Consider the following 19,277-nt stretch of genomic DNA (forward strand, 5'->3'; position numbering starts at 1 on the left):
CTATCACAAGGCAGTGGGAGTTATCAGTGAGAGTTTTCTGTGACTAATCTTTAACCCAAGTGTAATACTGGATTTCACCCTCTGGAGGTGCTGTCGGATAACTAATCGCATTCTTGATGGGATATGTGGCAAAATTAAAAACATTTTGATTGTGTTTTATTATAGCCCCCAGTGAATAAATCAATGTTATAAAAAAAAAAAAAATTCATATCTATGGATAGCTGATTTGGATGGGATCATTGGTTATTATTTAGTATACAGTGACCTCTTCTATCATATCCAAGATAGATTTGATTTTATCCAAAATCATAGTGGCATATTGAAAACCACTATGGACCTCTCCTATATATAACACATTATGCATGTTAGCAGAGTTTTAACCATTAATATAATTGTCTAAAATGCAACAAGGATAAACATATATAGCATTTCTATACCATTCTGGACATATTCATTCAGAGAATCTTTATATTAACACATATACATTTTCATATTATGACTGATTTGTCCAGCTATAAGAAAAATACAGGTAACATTCTCACTTGATATGTCATAATACATATATGTGCTGTCTGTATTATCCTTAATTATTTTAATTGGAATTCATGTTGTGCTATACCATGCTGATGTTTAGTGACTCACCCTAGCTTGGTTTATCCATTAACTACGGAACCTGTTTTGCTCATCTGACATTGTCTACTCTTCACAATGAGGACATCTGGCTTTAATTGGATTAAGGTGTAGTCATTCAACACAGAGGGGTTTGAGCAATTGCACACAAATGCTAGTAAACAATCTATTGTCACTCAGACTCCTCTTGTTTGCTATCTTGCCCAATGTTTTGGTCTAAACTAATGGTTAAATTCTAAAATCTACAAGCCTTAAAGATTGTATTCATAGGTTTGGGCAACTGTTAGTTTTTACCCAAGGCATGACCTGAGTTCATTGTTCATGCAAGTTGAATTGTATCATCCATTGCAAACAGCACAGCAGCTGACTGCCTGTTATTCAACATCTGATCTTTCTTGAGACCCACAGACTGGACAATTCAGCATCGCTGCATTAAAATAGGCTATACATTTCTATATAATCAATGCACCTATATTAACCTATAATCCCCATATATTAAAAAGTCTTTGTCTGCTGTACCTTAGGGGAAGGAAATTAATTAGGTTTATTTGTATCCGATCATATACAGTTCAGTTTATTGGGAAAACGATATTCCGCCATATGGAAATCTCGACACATCCCCCTTTTTTCCAGAATGTTTCACTAAGTGTGAACTTTCTGGAAAGAACAACAAGGATTATTAAACGTTTTTCGTTTTCTTCATTCCCGTGGGAACGTGTTGCAAAACTTTTAAAACTTCGTATTTGTAATCCAAGTTAAGAAAGGGAAATGGACTTTAAAACATTGTCTTCATCATATTGAAGTTCATGTTTCACGCTTCAAGAAAAATAAACTTGGCAAATGATACTCCGGCTGTAAACAAACAGGTTTCCTCTTGCTGCAAAGGTAGCAATACAGCGACTGTAACAGCGATGAACTGCTTTGGCCTTTATCTCAAACAAAAGGATTTTCCGGATTTGCTTCAAGATTTGAACAACTCACTCCTGTGAGTATCTGGTGTGCAACAGGTATCAGACTTGCGTCTCCATCAAATGGACCTCGGATACATCAGCTCGTCATTCAACGACACATCGCGGGTTTAGGCTCATCTGGACCCTCTGGGATAGGAACAGCTATCTGGTCATGATGAACTCAGCTGTATTCGGTAACATCACGGATGCTGGACCTGGCACCACACGTGGCTCGGCACTCTTCCCCAAGATTAGGACTGCGTAAAGGATGGCAATCATCAGGTGGGGCATCTTTGCGCCGGATTGGAATCTTTGTGTCAAGATGGATTCTAGTAGAGATTAAATACATCATTAGGTATACCTGTCAGGAGAAAAATAATTTGTTAGCACACATCTTCAGATTGTTCAATTCTCCGTAGCTGTGAGCTAGGGTGACATATACGCAGTTGATTAATATGTACCCATTTTTCAATGAAGTCATCCCAGTGCTGGTCGTAATGGAGAAAGCTACGCTTACGGATCATTACGCGTAATTTTACGCTATTACGCATTACGAAATTACGCTTACGGCATAGACATTCAATTTCGGTACATGTCTATAATTACGCATAGCACTTACGCAATTACGCGTAAGTATACCGTAATTCAGGTTATTACGTTATAGGCTTACGCGTAAAATCCTACTAGCAATTAATGCGTAAGGTCACGCTGCCAAGCGGAAAAGTTGACGCATGGATCAATGTTAGGTAGCCGCTGACTTTAAGGGTTAATAGCAAAGCCCCCTTAAGTGCTAAGAGCCTCAAATTTGGAGAATATATTAAGGAGATCAGAAGGAATTAGAGGAAAAATTTTTTTTCCAAAAAGACCTTATAGTTTTTGAGAAAATCGATTTTTAAGTTTCAAGGGCGAAAATGTCTTTTAAATGCGGAAAATGTCAGTTTTTTTTGCACAGGTAACAATAGTGTTTTATTTTCATAGATTCCCCCAAGTGGGAAGAGTTTTACTTACTTCATTCTGAGTGTGGGAAATATAAAAAAAAAACGACGTGGGGTCCCCCCTCCCAGACCTCTTTAACCCCTTGTCCCCCATGCAGACTGGGATAGCCAGAATGCGGAGCACCGGCCGCGTGGGGCTCCGCACCCTGACTATACCAGCCCGCATGGTCCATGGATTGGGGGGTCTCGGAAGGGGAGGGGCAGCCAAGCTTTCCCCTCCCCCTCCGAGCCCTTGTCCAATCCAAGGACAAGGGGCTCTTCTCCACCTCCGATGGGCGGTGGAGGTGGAGGCCGCGATTTCCTGGGGAGGGGTTCATGGTGGCATCTGGGAGTCCCCTTTAAAAAGGGGTCCCCCAGATGCCCACCCCCCTCCCAGGAGAAATGAGTATAGAGGTACTTGTAGTACCCCTTACCCATTTCCTTTAAGAGTTAAAAGTAAATAAACACACAAACACATAGAAAAAGTATTTTAATTGAACAAAAAACATAACCACGAAAAAAGTCCTTTAATATTCTTAATTAACCATTAATACTTACCTGTCCCTTTAAAAGCCAGTTCCCACGCAATATCCTCGGAAATATACTAATCAGTTACAATGTAACAAAGTTATTACAATGTAACAACTTTGTTACTTTGTAACACCACCGCACCCGACGTCACTCGCCGCTCACCCGCCGGCCGCCGCATACACGCTAGTCCCCGCCGGCTCCCGCCGTCCACTCCGCCCACACCTGTCACTCATATACATGCTGGCACCCATGGGTGCCAGCATGTATATAGGTGACATGTGGGAGAGGCGGGGAGGGCAGCGGAGCCGGCGGGGACTTAGCGTCCCTTCACCCGACAGAGCTCTGAGCTGTATTAGCTCAGAGCTCTCGAAAGCATCTTTGTATTTGGGCTCCAAGGAGCCCCATTGGTCCTTAGCAGACCAATGGGGTTCCTTCAAATCAGAAGGAACCCCATTGGTCTGCTAAGGACCAATGGGGCTCCTTGGAGCCCAAATACAAAGATGCTTAGAGAGCTCTGAGCTATAGCTCAGAGCTCTGTCGGGTCCTGCAGCACAGACGCGGAGGCGGCGGCGGCGGTGAGTGACGTCGGGTGCGGCGTAGTTACAATGTAACAAAGTTGTTACATTGTAATAACTTTGTTACATTGTAACTGATTAGTATATTTCCGAGGATATTGCGTGGGAACTGGCTTTTAAAGGGACAGGTAAGTATTAATGGTTAATTAAGAATATTAAAGGACTTTTTTCGTGGTTATGTTTTTTGTTCAATTAAAATACTTTTTCTATGTGTTTGTGTGTTTATTTACTTTTAACTCTTAAAGGAAATGGGTAAGGGGTACTACAAGTACCTCTATACTCATTTCTCCTGGGAGGGGGGTGGGCATCTGGGGGACCCCTTTTTAAAGGGGACTCCCAGATGCCACCATGAACCCCTCCCCAGGAAATCGCGGCCTCCACCTCCACCGCCCATCGGAGGTGGAGAAGAGCCCCTTGTCCTTGGATTGGACAAGGGCTCGGAGGGGGAGGGGAAAGCTTGGCTGCCCCTCCCCTTCCGAGACCCCCCAATCCATGGACCATGCGGGCTGGTATAGTCAGGGTGCGGAGCCCCACGCGGCCGGTGCTCCGCATTCTGGCTATCCCAGTCTGCATGGGGGACAAGGGGTTAAAGAGGTCTGGGAGGGGGGACCCCACGTTGTTTTTTTTTTTATATTTCCCACACTCAGAACGAAGTAAGTAAAACTCTTCCCACTTGGGGGAATCTATGAAAATAAAACACTATTGTTACCTGTGCAAAAAAACCTGACATTTTCCGCATTTAAAAGACATTTTCGCCCTTGAAACTTAAAAATCGATTTTCTCAAAAACTATAAGGTCTTTTTGAAAAAAATTTTTTTCCTCTTATTCCCACTGATCCCCTTAATATACCCTGTGAATTTGGTGTTCCTAAATTTTAAGCAGGCTTTGCTATTAACCGTTAAAGTCGGCGGGTTTTTAAATGTATATATTTTTCCTTTGAAACTTTAACATCGATTTTCTCAAAAACTATAAGGTCTTTTTGAAAAAAAATTTTTTCCTCTTATTCCTTCTGATCTCCTTAATATATTCTCCAAATTTGAGGCTCTTGGCACTTAAGGGGGCTTTGCTATTAACCCTTAAAGTCGACGGCTTTTTTATATTATACGGGAGCGTAATATTACGCGATTACGGCAGACTGTGTAATTTCAATGGGAGTTTACTGTCTTACGCGTAATTTGTTACGCGTAAAACGTAACCCTACGGTCTACGCGTAATTAATTACGCGTAATACCGTAACCTTACACGTAACGCTTACGGTGCATTTGTAGTGAATTACGATGCGTAATTACGCTAATGCGTAATTTCGGCCCAGCACTGAGTCATCCCCCTTAGGGATCTTAACCTTGTAAACCACAGGAGACAGTTTATCGGTGATTGGATATGGACCTTTCCATGAAGGGAGGAACTTCTTTTCCTTTACCTGGTCTCTGGCAAAATTATACAGATAAACTTTATCGTCAACCTGATACTCCTTTTGTGTAGTTTTGAGGTCATAGTACGTTTTCGTACTGACTGCGGTTTTTTCGATGTTTCTTTGAGCAAATGCGAAGGCATGCTGGAGGTGTTTGCAGAAGTTCTCCACATATTGATGTGCAGTAGTTGCATTCATCAAGTTATGATCTGAGGTTTTGTAAAGCAAATGCTGGGGTAACACCATCTTTCTACCTGTGAGCATCTCAAATGGAGAAAGTTTGGTTGCTGCGCTTGGAGTAGCTCTAATAGCCATAAGAACTAGTGGCAGCTTAACGTCCCAGTCTTTACCTGATTCGCTAACAAATTTTTTCAGGATATTTACAATGGATTGATTGTAACGCTCCACTCCACCACTAGAGGCTGGTCGGTAAGCTATGTGTAGCTTCCGTTTTACCCCTAGGATTTCCCACATTTTGGTCATTACTTCACTGGTGAAGTGACTTCCGCGATCGGACTCGATACGCTGGGGAAGACCAAATCGGGAGAAAATGTGGTTAATGAGCAGTGATGCACATACACTAGAACTGAATGTCTTACTCGGTAGACATTCTACCCATTTAGTAAATAAACACGTTACAGTCAACATGTATCGATTTCCTTTTGAGGACGTTGTTACTGGTCCAATGAAATCTATCTGGATGTCTGACCATGGCATGTATATTCCTCTTTTCATCAGCGGTGCCCTATGAGTGGGACCTTGTGGCTGGAATTGAGGGCATATCAAGCATCCTTGGCAATATGTCCTGACATCCTGTAACATGTGTGGCCAGTAAGCGTAGTCTCTTAATAACTCATATGTTATTTTCTCTCCTCGATGACCAGCTGTCGGGGCATCATGAGCATGTTGCAACATCAGACCCCGATATGCTGCGGGTACTACCCATTGCGTAATACCGTTTTTCGAGGTTCGTATTAGCAATTCATCCTGTAGTGAAAATTGTGACACACCTTTCATCAGAATACGTAATTCTTCGTTGTCACTGCAGTCTTCCACGGTGATGGGATAATCCTGTGGACTTTCAATATGTTTATAAAACAAACCAATAATGGGATCCCCCTTTTGGCTTGTAATGAGATCCTCACTAGGAGAATCTTGACTCCACATTGCCACACTGGGTTAAGACTCCTTTTGGGCCTGCCCCCTAGTGGTGACATTTACTTCGATAGTTCCCATGAGGTCATTGATATCGAAAATCTCACCATCAATGGCTGCTTTCTTAGCGAGGGAATCTGCTAAATCGTTCCCATCTTTATCAGCGCCAGGGTGTTTTGAATGACCCCTTACCTTTTTCCAATAAATGGTAAGACCGTGGGTATTAACAAGTTCATCGATTTTACAGAACAATTTACCATGTTTGACTGGCTTTTTGTTACTTCTTGTCATGCTAGTTCTTTTCCAACTGGGAAAATATTCCACAAAACTGTTCCGAACATACTCAGAATCTGTTATCAAAACAAATTCCTTAAGGTCCTGTTCGATAGCCATTTGTATAGCTTTATACACGGCAGCAAGTTCTGCGACCTGGCTACTTTTGGGACCAATTTTGTATCCCGCAGATATCTCTGGAAATATGTTATTCCATATGATACCGATACCTGCAACCAGCATCTTTTCATCTCCTTCTGTGTGAAAAGAACAGCCATCAACATATGTTGATGTGATATGTTGTAGTGATTTGCAGTATTCTTCTTCATAGGATTTATATGGAGATAAAGATTGCTCTTCCAGAAAATCATTTTCTGGTGGCTCATCTTTACGTTCCACATGGGTGCAATCATGGAGTTCAGCTAATCCTTGAGCAACTGGGTTTTTAGTATCCTGTTTATATTTGATTTCCAATGGCCATCCCATTAGGGACATTGTCCATGCGGTTATCCTGCTGTTTGACAGGTTCCCTTCTTTTATTTGATCACTTTGTAAATATTGTGGTGATTGGTGTGCAGTTTCCACAATGATCTTTTCACCTTGAATAAAACTTCTGAAATATTGCAAAGCCCACACAGTTGCTAATAATGCCTTCTCGCAATTATTAAATTTGATTTCAACTGGTGATAATGATTTACTGGCATAAGCAATTATTTTATTCAGCCTTTCTTGCTTTTGGAAAAGAACTGCACTTACACTCTTGTCGGTAAAACCTGTTTCAACGTAGAAGGGTTTACCACCTTCTGGATAAGCAAGGCATGGGGCCTGTATGAGTTTTGTTTTAAGCTCAGATACAGCTTGTTCATGGCACTCATTCCATTCCCATTGTACTCCTTTCTTTAGCAGCTGCAATAGCGGCTTTGTAATCTCAGCATAGTTATCTATGAACTTGCGAGAATAATTCATCATCCCCAGGAATGATCTCAGTTCCTTGAGATTTGTGGGGGACCTTGTATTTTTGATTGCTTCCACTTTCTTTTTCTGTGGATTAATTCCTTCTGCAGTAATTTCATGTCCTAGGAAATTTACCTTAGATCGGCACCATTGAGCTTTCTGTAGGGAAAGCTTAACACCTGCTTCTCTTAGTTGATTTAATACATATCTCAACTCTGAAATATGTTCCTCAAAAATTGTACTTTTGATAAGGATATCATCGACATAAGTTAGGGTACCTCGTTCAGCTGCATCAGGCATTGCTTTGTGCATGAACACAGCAAACTCGTGGCCTGCATTGATGTATCTGAAAGGCGTATGGGTCCACGCAAATTGTCTGTTACCGAACGTAAATGCCAGTTTGTATTGATCCCTTTCATCCACTTTAATTGTCCAATATCCTTGTGCGCAGTCAAGGGCTGTGAATATTTTAGACCCTTGGATTTGCGCCAAGCATTGGTCAATGTATGGTACAGGCCCACCAGACATGTAGACACGTTTGTTTAACTGTCTCAAGTCTGAGCATAAACGGAACTGACCATTTGGTTTAAGAACTCCGAGTACTGGATGATTGAAGGAACTGTGTACTGGTCGGATAATACCTTTCTTTTCCAAGTTCTTAACAATTTCCGATAATGACTCGTAGGCTGCTAGCGGAAGTCGATATTGTTTGATAAACACAGGGGGTGCATCTGGATCAGTCAGGATTCTTGTAACATGCAGGTTAGTTTCCCCGCAGTCATAAGAGTCCTTGGCAAACATCTCCTGGAAATCCCAGAATAGTTGCCTTAGCTGCTGTCGTTCTGATTCATTAGAACATCCATCAGCTATAGAGAGTTGTTCTTCTACCCGTTCCTGAAATTCTGGGAAAATCTCAGGTTGACCTACCTCATAAGCTTCTTCAAGCCTATTAGTTAGATCATTTGGGGTGTAACATGCTTGATCCTTACCCTGCTGGAGTGATTGATACTCACTTTCATTGATCTCATGGTTAAAAATCAATGATGTTTCCTCGACATGACATGTACCTTCCTCAGGACTGAAAGGATAAACAGAGTGTATGCTGAATAACCCTTCAGGTGTTGAGAAATATTGTTGGTCCACTATTTGTTCTTCTGTCAAATATTCATCAGGTATTAATCCAATGACTTCATTTTGGAATCCAAAAGTATAATATTCTGAGTCAATGGCTAAGCCAATCATTGTATCCTCCTGTAACGTGATACTATGAGGGCTCATGTTTTGCATGACCATGTACAATGGTTCCTGATGAATATTTATTAGGGGAATTGGTTTTACCTTCAACCCCAATTGTTGCATCCGATTAGATAAACAAATCAAGGCATCTGCATTTCTCATCTTTTGCCCCTTCTTTACTCGAATGGGTAAAAGAAATGATTTGCACCCTTCAGGGATTTTTACTTTTTCAGCGACAGTGATATCCACTGCATATGGTAATTGCTGTCCCCATCTCAGTGCTTGTTCTCTATCCTGGAATTCCTCTGGGTTTCCGGATAATTTGGACCACAGAACATTATTGACCAAATCAACCTGTATGGCGAATCGATGAATAATGTCGTTTCCTAAGTACATTTGGTACTGTGGTTCCTTTAACACACTGAAGACATGTTTTGCAGATTTGTTTCCTAGAGACACAGATAAGATGCATTTTGCAATCACATTATGACTCTGGTTATCGTTATCCAGATCGTGGATCCATTCCTGTGTGGAAATAAATTTGATGACCTGAGGGTCTGTAACCTGCTTCAGCAGTCCTAGGCTTATGTAGCTGGCCTCAGATTTGAGATCCAACTTGGCATATTTTACCCGAGCAATATTATTTACCTGCACGGGAACCATCACATTGTCATTGGTTTTCTCGATTTTAACCAATGCTTGTGTATGGCTGGTTATGCCTGCCACTTCCTGACTTCCCCCTTTAAGGGAAATAGTTAACACATCCTCTTCCAGAATTACTTTGTCAATTTTATCCTTTTGGATATTTATGATATGGAAAGATGTATCAATATTTTGTTCGGGATTACCGTTTTTCAGGACTGTGACTTCTGGTATCTGACTGTTTCGGAAATGGATTTCAATAGAGTTAGGCCTTTCCTCAATCATATGGCAGCTGCGTTGCAATTGTGCATTGCTGGAGCGCTCAAAAGCAATTGGTGTATCGACTTGAGCCCATATTGCTTCATTTATGAAGTCAATTATGGAATTTAGTCGTTTGAGTAGATCGATTCCAATGATCAATCTATCATATGGAAGATCAACAATCAAAGTTGGATGTTTAATGACCTTTTTACCAATCTTGTATGTCAGCCAGGATGTGCCTTTTACTTGTAAACTATTACCACCAACGCTTATCAGCGCACCGTCAAAGGCTTTTAATCTTGGCTTCCTTTGTGATGAATCCAAGATCTGCTGGTAATAGTTAAAAGAGAGAATAGTGACCTGGGAACCGGTATCCAGTAAACCCGGTATCGGTTCGATACATCCATCTTGTAGATGGGTATCGATAAAATACCGGCCATCTACCTGTTCAAGATTGCAAAGAAAATTGGAATGTTTTTCCATTTGTTGCTTCAGAGAATGATTTCTCTGCAGTGTCAGGGTATTAGGAACTTGTTCCTCCTGATTCTGCCTGCAAGGCATTTGGGTCCCCATGGATTCTACCACTGGGACAATCTGAACAGAGGGTACTTCATGCTCTGGCTCAAATGACACGGTATCACACATTTGTGGTGAAATATCACAAACATTAGACTTCCCTTCCTCGATCTGGGGTAGGTCGGTACATTGCACATCATTTTCATTAATGGTATTTAGTACTGCCATTTCCATTTCCGTACAGTGATTTATCACGGTTTCCCTTAGTTGGCAGAGCTGGGCCCTGCCTCCCCAGCTAAAAAATTCTCAGGCTGTCTTCCTGCAGATCCCTGAGCCAACTTACCCATCATGTCACTTAGTTTGTTCACTTGATCGACAAGCTGATCAAACCTATTAGGTCGGCGAGGGTTCTGGTTCCGGGGATCATTTCTGTTCCCTGCGGGTGATCCACTCCTAGGTGAGTTAGGTGGTGATCTACCCCTAGGTGAATTAGGTGGGTGCTGTCTCCTTTCCCACTGCTGCCTGGGTCGGTTATCCCACCGTCTATATCCTTGGGGACGCCTGTACCCCTGGGGTTCTCTATATCCCTGGTAACCTCTGTACCCCTGGTTACCCTGGTTTCCTTGGTAACCCTGGTATCCTTGATACCTGCGATTGAACCGAGGACGGTAGTCCTGGTTTCCAGAGCCTGAGCTATCCCTATCTGACCCTTTAGGATGTTGGGGCCTACTTTGATTTGGATTTTGTTGCTGTCTTTGGCCCTGCTGGATAGGTACTTTTGCAGGAGGTATTTTCTTCTGCTGGGATTCAAGGTTTAGGTCCGCTTTTACTTTGGTTTCATCTACTCTGCGTTCTGGGTACTTTCTGTTGTTCCTCCCACTTACGTTGGAACTCCCACTGATATTGAACAGCAGGGTTGCTGAGGTAACCATTTTCTCTAGGGGGTTTCCGAAGTCTAACTCATTGGCCATGCTTAACTTTATTTGGGTAGGCAATGCATCATAATATGCCTGTTTAAAATCAAGAGACTCCCAGTTAGGATTCCGATATGCTAAACTGTAGGAGTTTTTTAGCACGGAAAGGAATTCTCGGGGGCTCTGATCGGGTCGACAAGTAAGTCGATACACATCTCGTTTAGCTTCTGAGTTAGTGCGATACGGCCCAAACTCCAGCTTCACTTCGTGTGAAACTGCTTGCCATCTAATGATACCCCGCTCCTTAAATAAGGTGAAATAGTGGCGGTATCTGTCATCAAAAACCCATGGGAGAAATCTGCTCCTGTCTGCTTCAGACAGATTTAAAGAGTCCATGGTGGATTCATACAACTCCATGTGGGATGCTATTTGCGCTGAACCCTTTTTAGTGAACTTTGGCACAGCGGTGTTTAAGAATTTTATGATGCTGGCCGAGCTCTGTTTTTCTTGAGGGTACTGATTATTTCCCCTGTTTGAATCCCCTTTATACATACCTTTCCCCCTTCTTGGGATAGGGCTGGATTCACGCTTTCTCTCATCAGCCTCAAATTCATCTGAATCAATATCAGCAAGGGAGTCGTTACCTTTATGGGAATCGTCATACCTAGGGGCCCTCATTTGCATATCTCTCTCTGGAGAGGAATCCAAATGTCGATCTTTAGGGACCCTTGTACTGTCATCTATCATGGTATTCATAGTTTTACATACCGCCTCCATACGATCCAACATGCCTTGCCATTTTGGGTCATATGGAGTGAGTACTGGCGGGCAAGGGCTGGATGTTCTATCGAATCTACCTGCCTGTTTGATTTTGAAGTACTGCTGTTGTAGTTCTTCAAAATCCTGTTTAAGTCTGTGATGCGCTTCACGATTTTGTTCAGCGTCTTTTTCCAGACTTTTGATCGCTGCTTCCCTGTCTGACATATCAATCATCAATTGGTCTCTATCAGCCCTCATAACCTGAATACTTGATTCCATATCATGTAACTGAGAGGTCAACGATTGGACGTTTTCCTCCGTTTCTTGCAATTGGGATCTCAACTGTACAATCTCTTTTTTTCTAGATTGTGAAAGGATATTTACTTCTAATAACCCATATAACACAGAAGGTAGGGCACCTAACAACCTCTTCTTCAGTTCGGAATCTGAAGTTATTGTGGTCATACATGATAGATAATGATCAAACGTACCTTTAGATTGAAATATACAATCAACTTCCTGTTTTATACATTTTCTTATTCTGCCTATCCAGTCATCTACTTCCTCATTATATTTTAGCTGTATAAATACGAATTCAACAATTTTCCGGAACATCTGTTCCAAATGAAGTTCTGAATCACTACTTGCAGCACTCATGATTCAATATAGCCAATGCAATAAAACCAGCTCAATAAAACGTTTTTACGCTGTTTAAACCAGTAAGGGAAAGTAAACGAATCTCGCTGGGGCCTCCAATCTTATGTCGGGCGTTTTGTCAATGTTTGTATTAATAGTTAAAAATTAGAAAATCACAAATATAAAGCTCCTAAAAAATGGGAGGAGCTAACAATACAAACACACGCCTAACTATATGAGTTCGTTTTTCGAGGTTTTACAGTACTGGTTTAAACATGTAAATAAACGTAGACCAACTTGTAAAAATATCAATTTAATATCAAATAAATATTACAATATCAAAACGATATAAAGTTGCACTTTTGATTTAACACAAAACTCGTAAGGTTATTCCTACAATGAGCTGGATCATACAATTTCAGTGATACAATCAAATTGTTGTTATACGCATTTATCAATAAGCAAAAACTTAAACCAATAGCAGTCAATTCAAATACAATGCAGAGCTATGAGTCATCAAATATGGCCACCGGCCATGTCAATCAATTTATCACAGGATTCCTGGAGACAAAATGGCTGCTATCAAAATCAAAAATGGCTGCTATCAAAATCAAAATGGCGGCTATGAAAAACAAAATGGCGGCTATCAAAAATCAAAATGGCTGATGTCAGTTATACCATTCAATATGACAAATTTAGGATGACTCAGTGGATATAACGACTGGGCGTTGCCCTACAATTGATATGCAATCAACTATAAATGACAGGAATTTTACTTCTGTCTACACTTTAACCTCCGCTGGCCTGTGTTACTACACAGAGCGAGCGGGTAACATACATATATATATAATTTTGGAATGAAATATCTTATTGAGTCATTCTAAACTTTGCTAGGTGTGGCCTGCACATGCTGCGGCAAAATATCAATATTTAGAGGAGGTAGCTTGAAATATCTTTTATCCAAAAACAAGTTATGGAATTCACAGCCAGCGATTCTTGAACTATTGATTGTGTTAATCTAAAGAAAAATATACCCACTGAATGGGTTTTATCAAAGATGCGGAGTGAGTGATTCCTGTGCACTGGAAGAACCCACTCTCTTTGGCTATAAATGACTATAAAATAAGAGAAATAATTGTCAATAAATCAAACGTTCAGATAACTGCGCTGTGATAAGTCATATAACTGGAAAAAATTGGTTATTAATAGTTACCAATATGGAGTCAAGGGCGTGTTCCTTTGGGCGTGATCATTCAGAATGCATGGATTCCCCTGAGCCCTCTTCAGCTGGTGATCTGATGATTGATCGATGACTGACTCATCTCTTCTTATTCCCCTCACTACCTATGATCCTGCCCAGGAGATTAAATCTTCCAGCCTATCACAAGGCAGTGGGAGTGATCAGTGAGAGTTTTCTGTGACTAATCTTTAACCCAAGTGTAATACTGGATTTCACCCTCTGGAGGTGCTGTCGGATAACTAATCGCATTCTTGATGGGATATGTGGCAAAATTAAAAACATTTTGATTGTGTTTTATTATAGCCCCCAGTGAATAAATCAATGTTATAAAAAAAAAAAAAATTCATATCTATGGATAGCTGATTTGGATGGGATCATTGGTTATTATTTAGTATACAGTGACCTCTTCTATCATATCCAAGATAGATTTGATTTTATCCAAAATCATAGTGGCATATTGAAAACCACTATGGACCTCTCCTATATATAACACATTATGCATGTTAGCAGAGTTTTAACCATTAATATAATTGTCTAAAATGCAACAAGGATAAACATATATAGCATTTCTATACCATTCTGGACATATTCATTCAGAGAATCTTTATATTAACACATATACATTTTCATATTATGACTGATTTGTCCAGCTATAAGAAAAATACAGGTAACATTCTCACTTGATATGTCATAATACATATATGTGCTGTCTGTATTATCCTTAATTATTTTAATTGGAATTCATGTTGTGCTATACCATGCTGATGTTTAGTGACTCACCCTAGCTTGGTTTATCCATTAACTACGGAACCTGTTTTGCTCATCTGACATTGTCTACTCTTCACAATGAGGACATCTGGCTTTAATTGGATTAAGGTGTAGTCATTCAACACAGAGGGGTTTGAGCAATTGCACACAAATGCTAGTAAACAATCTATTGTCACTCAGACTCCTCTTGTTTGCTATCTTGCCCAATGTTTTGGTCTAAACTAATGGTTAAATTCTAAAATCTACAAGCCTTAAAGATTGTATTCATAGGTTTGGGCAACTGTTAGTTTTTACCCAAGGCATGACCTGAGTTCATTGTTCATGCAAGTTGAATTGTATCATCCATTGCAAACAGCACAGCAGCTGACTGCCTGTTATTCAACATCTGATCTTTCTTGAGACCCACAGACTGGACAATTCAGCATCGCTGCATTAAAATAGGCTATACATTTCTATATAATCAATGCACCTATATTAACCTATAATCCCCATATATTAAAAAGTCTTTGTCTGCTGTACCTTAGGGGAAGGAAATTAATTAGGTTTATTTGTATCCGATCATATACAGTTCAGTTTATTGGGAAAACGATATTCCGCCATATGGAAATCTCGACACATCCCCCTTTTTTCCAGAATGTTTCACTAAGTGTGAACTTTCTGGAAAGAACAACAAGGATTATTAAACGTTTTTCGTTTTCTTCATTCCCGTGGGAACGTGTTGCAAAACTTTTAAAACTTCGTATTTGTAATCCAAGTTAAGAAAGGGAAATGGACTTTAAAACATTGTCTTCATCATATTGAAGTTCATGTTTCACGCTTCAAGAAAAATAAACTTGGCAAATGATACTCCGGCTGTAAACAAACAGGTTTCCTCTTGCTGCAAAGGTAGCAATACAGCGACTGTAACAGCGATGAACTGCTTTGGCCTTTATCTCAAACAAAAGGATTTTCCGGATTTGCTTCAAGATTTGAACAACTCACTCCTGTGAGTATCTGGTGTGCAACAGGTATCAGACTTGCGTCTCCATCAAATGGACCTCGGATACATCAGCTCGTCATTCAACGACACATCGCGGGTTTAGGCTCATCTGGACCCTCTGGGATAGGAACAGCTATCTGGTCATGATGAACTCAGCTGTATTCGGTAACATCACGGATGCTGGACCTGGCACCACACGTGGCTCGGCACTCTTCCCCAAGATTAGGACTGCGTAAAGGATGGCAATCATCAGGTGGGGCATCTTTGCGCCGGATTGGAATCTTTGTGTCAAGATGGATTCTAGTAGAGATTAAATACATCATTAGGTATACCTGTCAGGAGAAAAATAATTTGTTAGCACACATCTTCAGATTGTTCAATTCTCCGTAGCTGTGAGCTAGGGTGACATATACGCAGTTGATTAATATGTACCCATTTTTCAATGAAGTCATCCCAGTGCTGGTCGTAATGGAGAAAGCTACGCTTACGGATCATTACGCGTAATTTTACGCTATTACGCATTACGAAATTACGCTTACGGCATAGACATTCAATTTCGGTACATGTCTATAATTACGCATAGCACTTACGCAATTACGCGTAAGTATACCGTAATTCAGGTTATTACGTTATAGGCTTACGCGTAAAATCCTACTAGCAATTAATGCGTAAGGTCACGCTGCCAAGCGGAAAAGTTGACGCATGGATCAATGTTAGGTAGCCGCTGACTTTAAGGGTTAATAGCAAAGCCCCCTTAAGTGCTAAGAGCCTCAAATTTGGAGAATATATTAAGGAGATCAGAAGGAATTAGAGGAAAAATTTTTTTTCCAAAAAGACCTTATAGTTTTTGAGAAAATCGATGTTAAAGTTTCAAAGGAAAAATATATACATTTAAAAACCCGCCGATTTTAACGGTTAATAGCAAAGCCTGCTTAAAATTTAGGAACACCAAATTCACAGGGTATATTAAGGGGATCAGTGGGAATAAGAGGAAAAAATTTTTTTTCAAAAAGACCTTATAGTTTTTGAGAAAATCGATTTTTAAGTTTCAAGGGCGAAAATGTCTTTTAAATGCGGAAAATGTCATTTTTTTTTGCACAGGTAACAATAGTGTTTTATTTTCATAGATTCCCCCAAGTGGGAAGAGTTTTACTTACTTCATTCTGAGTGTGGGAAATATAAAAAAAAAACGACGTGGGGTCCCCCCTCCCAGACCTCTTTAACCCCTTGTCCCCCATGCAGACTGGGATAGCCAGAATGCGGAGCACCGGCCGCGTGGGGCTCCGCACCCTGACTATACCAGCCCGCATGGTCCATGGATTGGGGGGTCTCGGAAGGGGAGGGGCAGCCAAGCTTTCCCCTCCCCCTCCGAGCCCTTGTCCAATCCAAGGACAAGGGGCTCTTCTCCACCTCCGATGGGCGGTGGAGGTGGAGGCCGCGATTTCCTGGGGAGGGGTTCATGGTGGCATCTGGGAGTCCCCTTTAAAAAGGGGTCCCCCAGATGCCCACCCCCCTCCCAGGAGAAATGAGTATAGAGGTACTTGTAGTACCCCTTACCCATTTCCTTTAAGAGTTAAAAGTAAATAAACACACAAACACATAGAAAAAGTATTTTAATTGAACAAAAAACATAACCACGAAAAAAAGTCCTTTAATATTCTTAATTAACCATTAATACTTACCTGTCCCTTTAAAAGCCAGTTCCCACGCAATATCCTCGGAAATATACTAATCAGTTACAATGTAACAAAGTTATTACAATGTAACAACTTTGTTACTTTGTAACACCACCGCACCCGACGTCACTCGCCGCTCACCCGCCGGCCGCCGCATACACGCTAGTCCCCGCCGGCTCCCGCCGTCCACTCCGCCCACACCTGTCACTCATATACATGCTGGCACCCATGGGTGCCAGCATGTATATAGGTGACATGTGGGAGAGGCGGGGAGGGCAGCGGAGCCGGCGGGGACTTAGCGTCCCTTCACCCGACAGAGCTCTGAGCTGTATTAGCTCAGAGCTCTCGAAAGCATCTTTGTATTTGGGCTCCAAGGAGCCCCATTGGTCCTTAGCAGACCAATGGGGTTCCTTCAAATCAGAAGGAACCCCATTGGTCTGCTAAGGACCAATGGGGCTCCTTGGAGCCCAAATACAAAGATGCTTAGAGAGCTCTGAGCTATAGCTCAGAGCTCTGTCGGGTCCTGCAGCACAGACGCGGAGGCGGCGGCGGCGGTGAGTGACGTCGGGTGCGGCGTAGTTACAATGTAACAAAGTTGTTACATTGTAATAACTTTGTTACATTGTAACTGATTAGTATATTTCCGAGGATATTGCGTGGGAACTGGCTTTTAAAGGGACAGGTAAGTATTAATGGTTAATTAAGAATATTAAAGGACTTTTTTCGTGGTTATGTTTTTTGTTCAATTAAAATACTTTTTCTATGTGTTTGTGTGTTTATTTACTTTTAACTCTTAAAGGAAATGGGTAAGGGGTACTACAAGTACCTCTATACTCATTTCTCCTGGGAGGGGGGTGGGCATCTGGGGGACCCCTTTTTAAAGGGGACTCCCAGATGCCACCATGAACCCCTCCCCAGGAAATCGCGGCCTCCACCTCCACCGCCCATCGGAGGTGGAGAAAAGCCCCTTGTCCTTGGATTGGACAAGGGCTCGGAGGGGGAGGGGAAAGCTTGGCTGCCCCTCCCCTTCCGAGACCCCCCAATCCATGGACCATGCGGGCTGGTATAGTCAGGGTGCGGAGCCCCACGCGGCCGGTGCTCCGCATTCTGGCTATCCCAGTCTGCATGGGGGACAAGGGGTTAAAGAGGTCTGGGAGGGGGGACCCCACGTCGTTTTTTTTTTTATATTTCCCACACTCAGAACGAAGTAAGTAAAACTCTTCCCACTTGGGGGAATCTATGAAAATAAAACACTATTGTTACCTGTGCAAAAAAACCTGACATTTTCCGCATTTAAAAGACATTTTCGCCCTTGAAACTTAAAAATCGATTTTCTCAAAAACTATAAGGCCTTTTTGAAAAAAAATTTTTTCCTCTTATTCCCACTGATCCCCTTAATATACCCTGTGAATTTGGTGTTCCTAAATTTTAAGCAGGCTTTGCTATTAACCGTTAAAGTCGGCGGGTTTTTAAATGTATATATTTTTCCTTTGAAACTTTAACATCGATTTTCTCAAAAACTATAAGGTCTTTTTGAAAAAAATTTTTTTCCTCTTATTCCTTCTGATCTCCTTAATATATTCTCCAAATTTGAGGCTCTTGGCACTTAAGGGGGCTTTGCTATTAACCCTTAAAGTCGGCGGCTTTTTTATATTATACGGGAGCGTAATATTACGCGATTACGGCAGACTGTGTAATTTCAATGGGAGTTTACTGTCTTACGCGTAATTTGTTACGCGTAAAACGTAACCCTACGGTCTACGCGTAATTAATTACGCGTAATACCGTAACCTTACACGTAACGCTTACGGTGCATTTGTAGTGAATTACGATGCGTAATTACGCTAATGCGTAATTTCGGCCCAGCACTGAGTCATCCCCCTTAGGGATCTTAACCTTGTAAACCACAGGAGACAGTTTATCGGTGATTGGATATGGACCTTTCCATGAAGGGAGGAACTTCTTTTCCTTTACCTGGTCTCTGGCAAAATTATACAGATAAACTTTATCGTCAACCTGATACTCCTTTTGTGTAGTTTTGAGGTCATAGTACGTTTTCGTACTGACTGCGGTTTTTTCGATGTTTCTTTGAGCAAATGCGAAGGCATGCTGGAGGTGTTTGCGTAAGTTCTCCACATATTGATGTGCAGTAGTTGCATTCATCAAGTTATGATCTGAGGTTTTGTAAAGCAAATGC

Source organism: Hyperolius riggenbachi, chromosome 7 (assembly GCF_040937935.1).
Source record: "Hyperolius riggenbachi isolate aHypRig1 chromosome 7, aHypRig1.pri, whole genome shotgun sequence".
Taxonomy (NCBI): Eukaryota; Metazoa; Chordata; class Amphibia; order Anura; family Hyperoliidae; genus Hyperolius; species Hyperolius riggenbachi.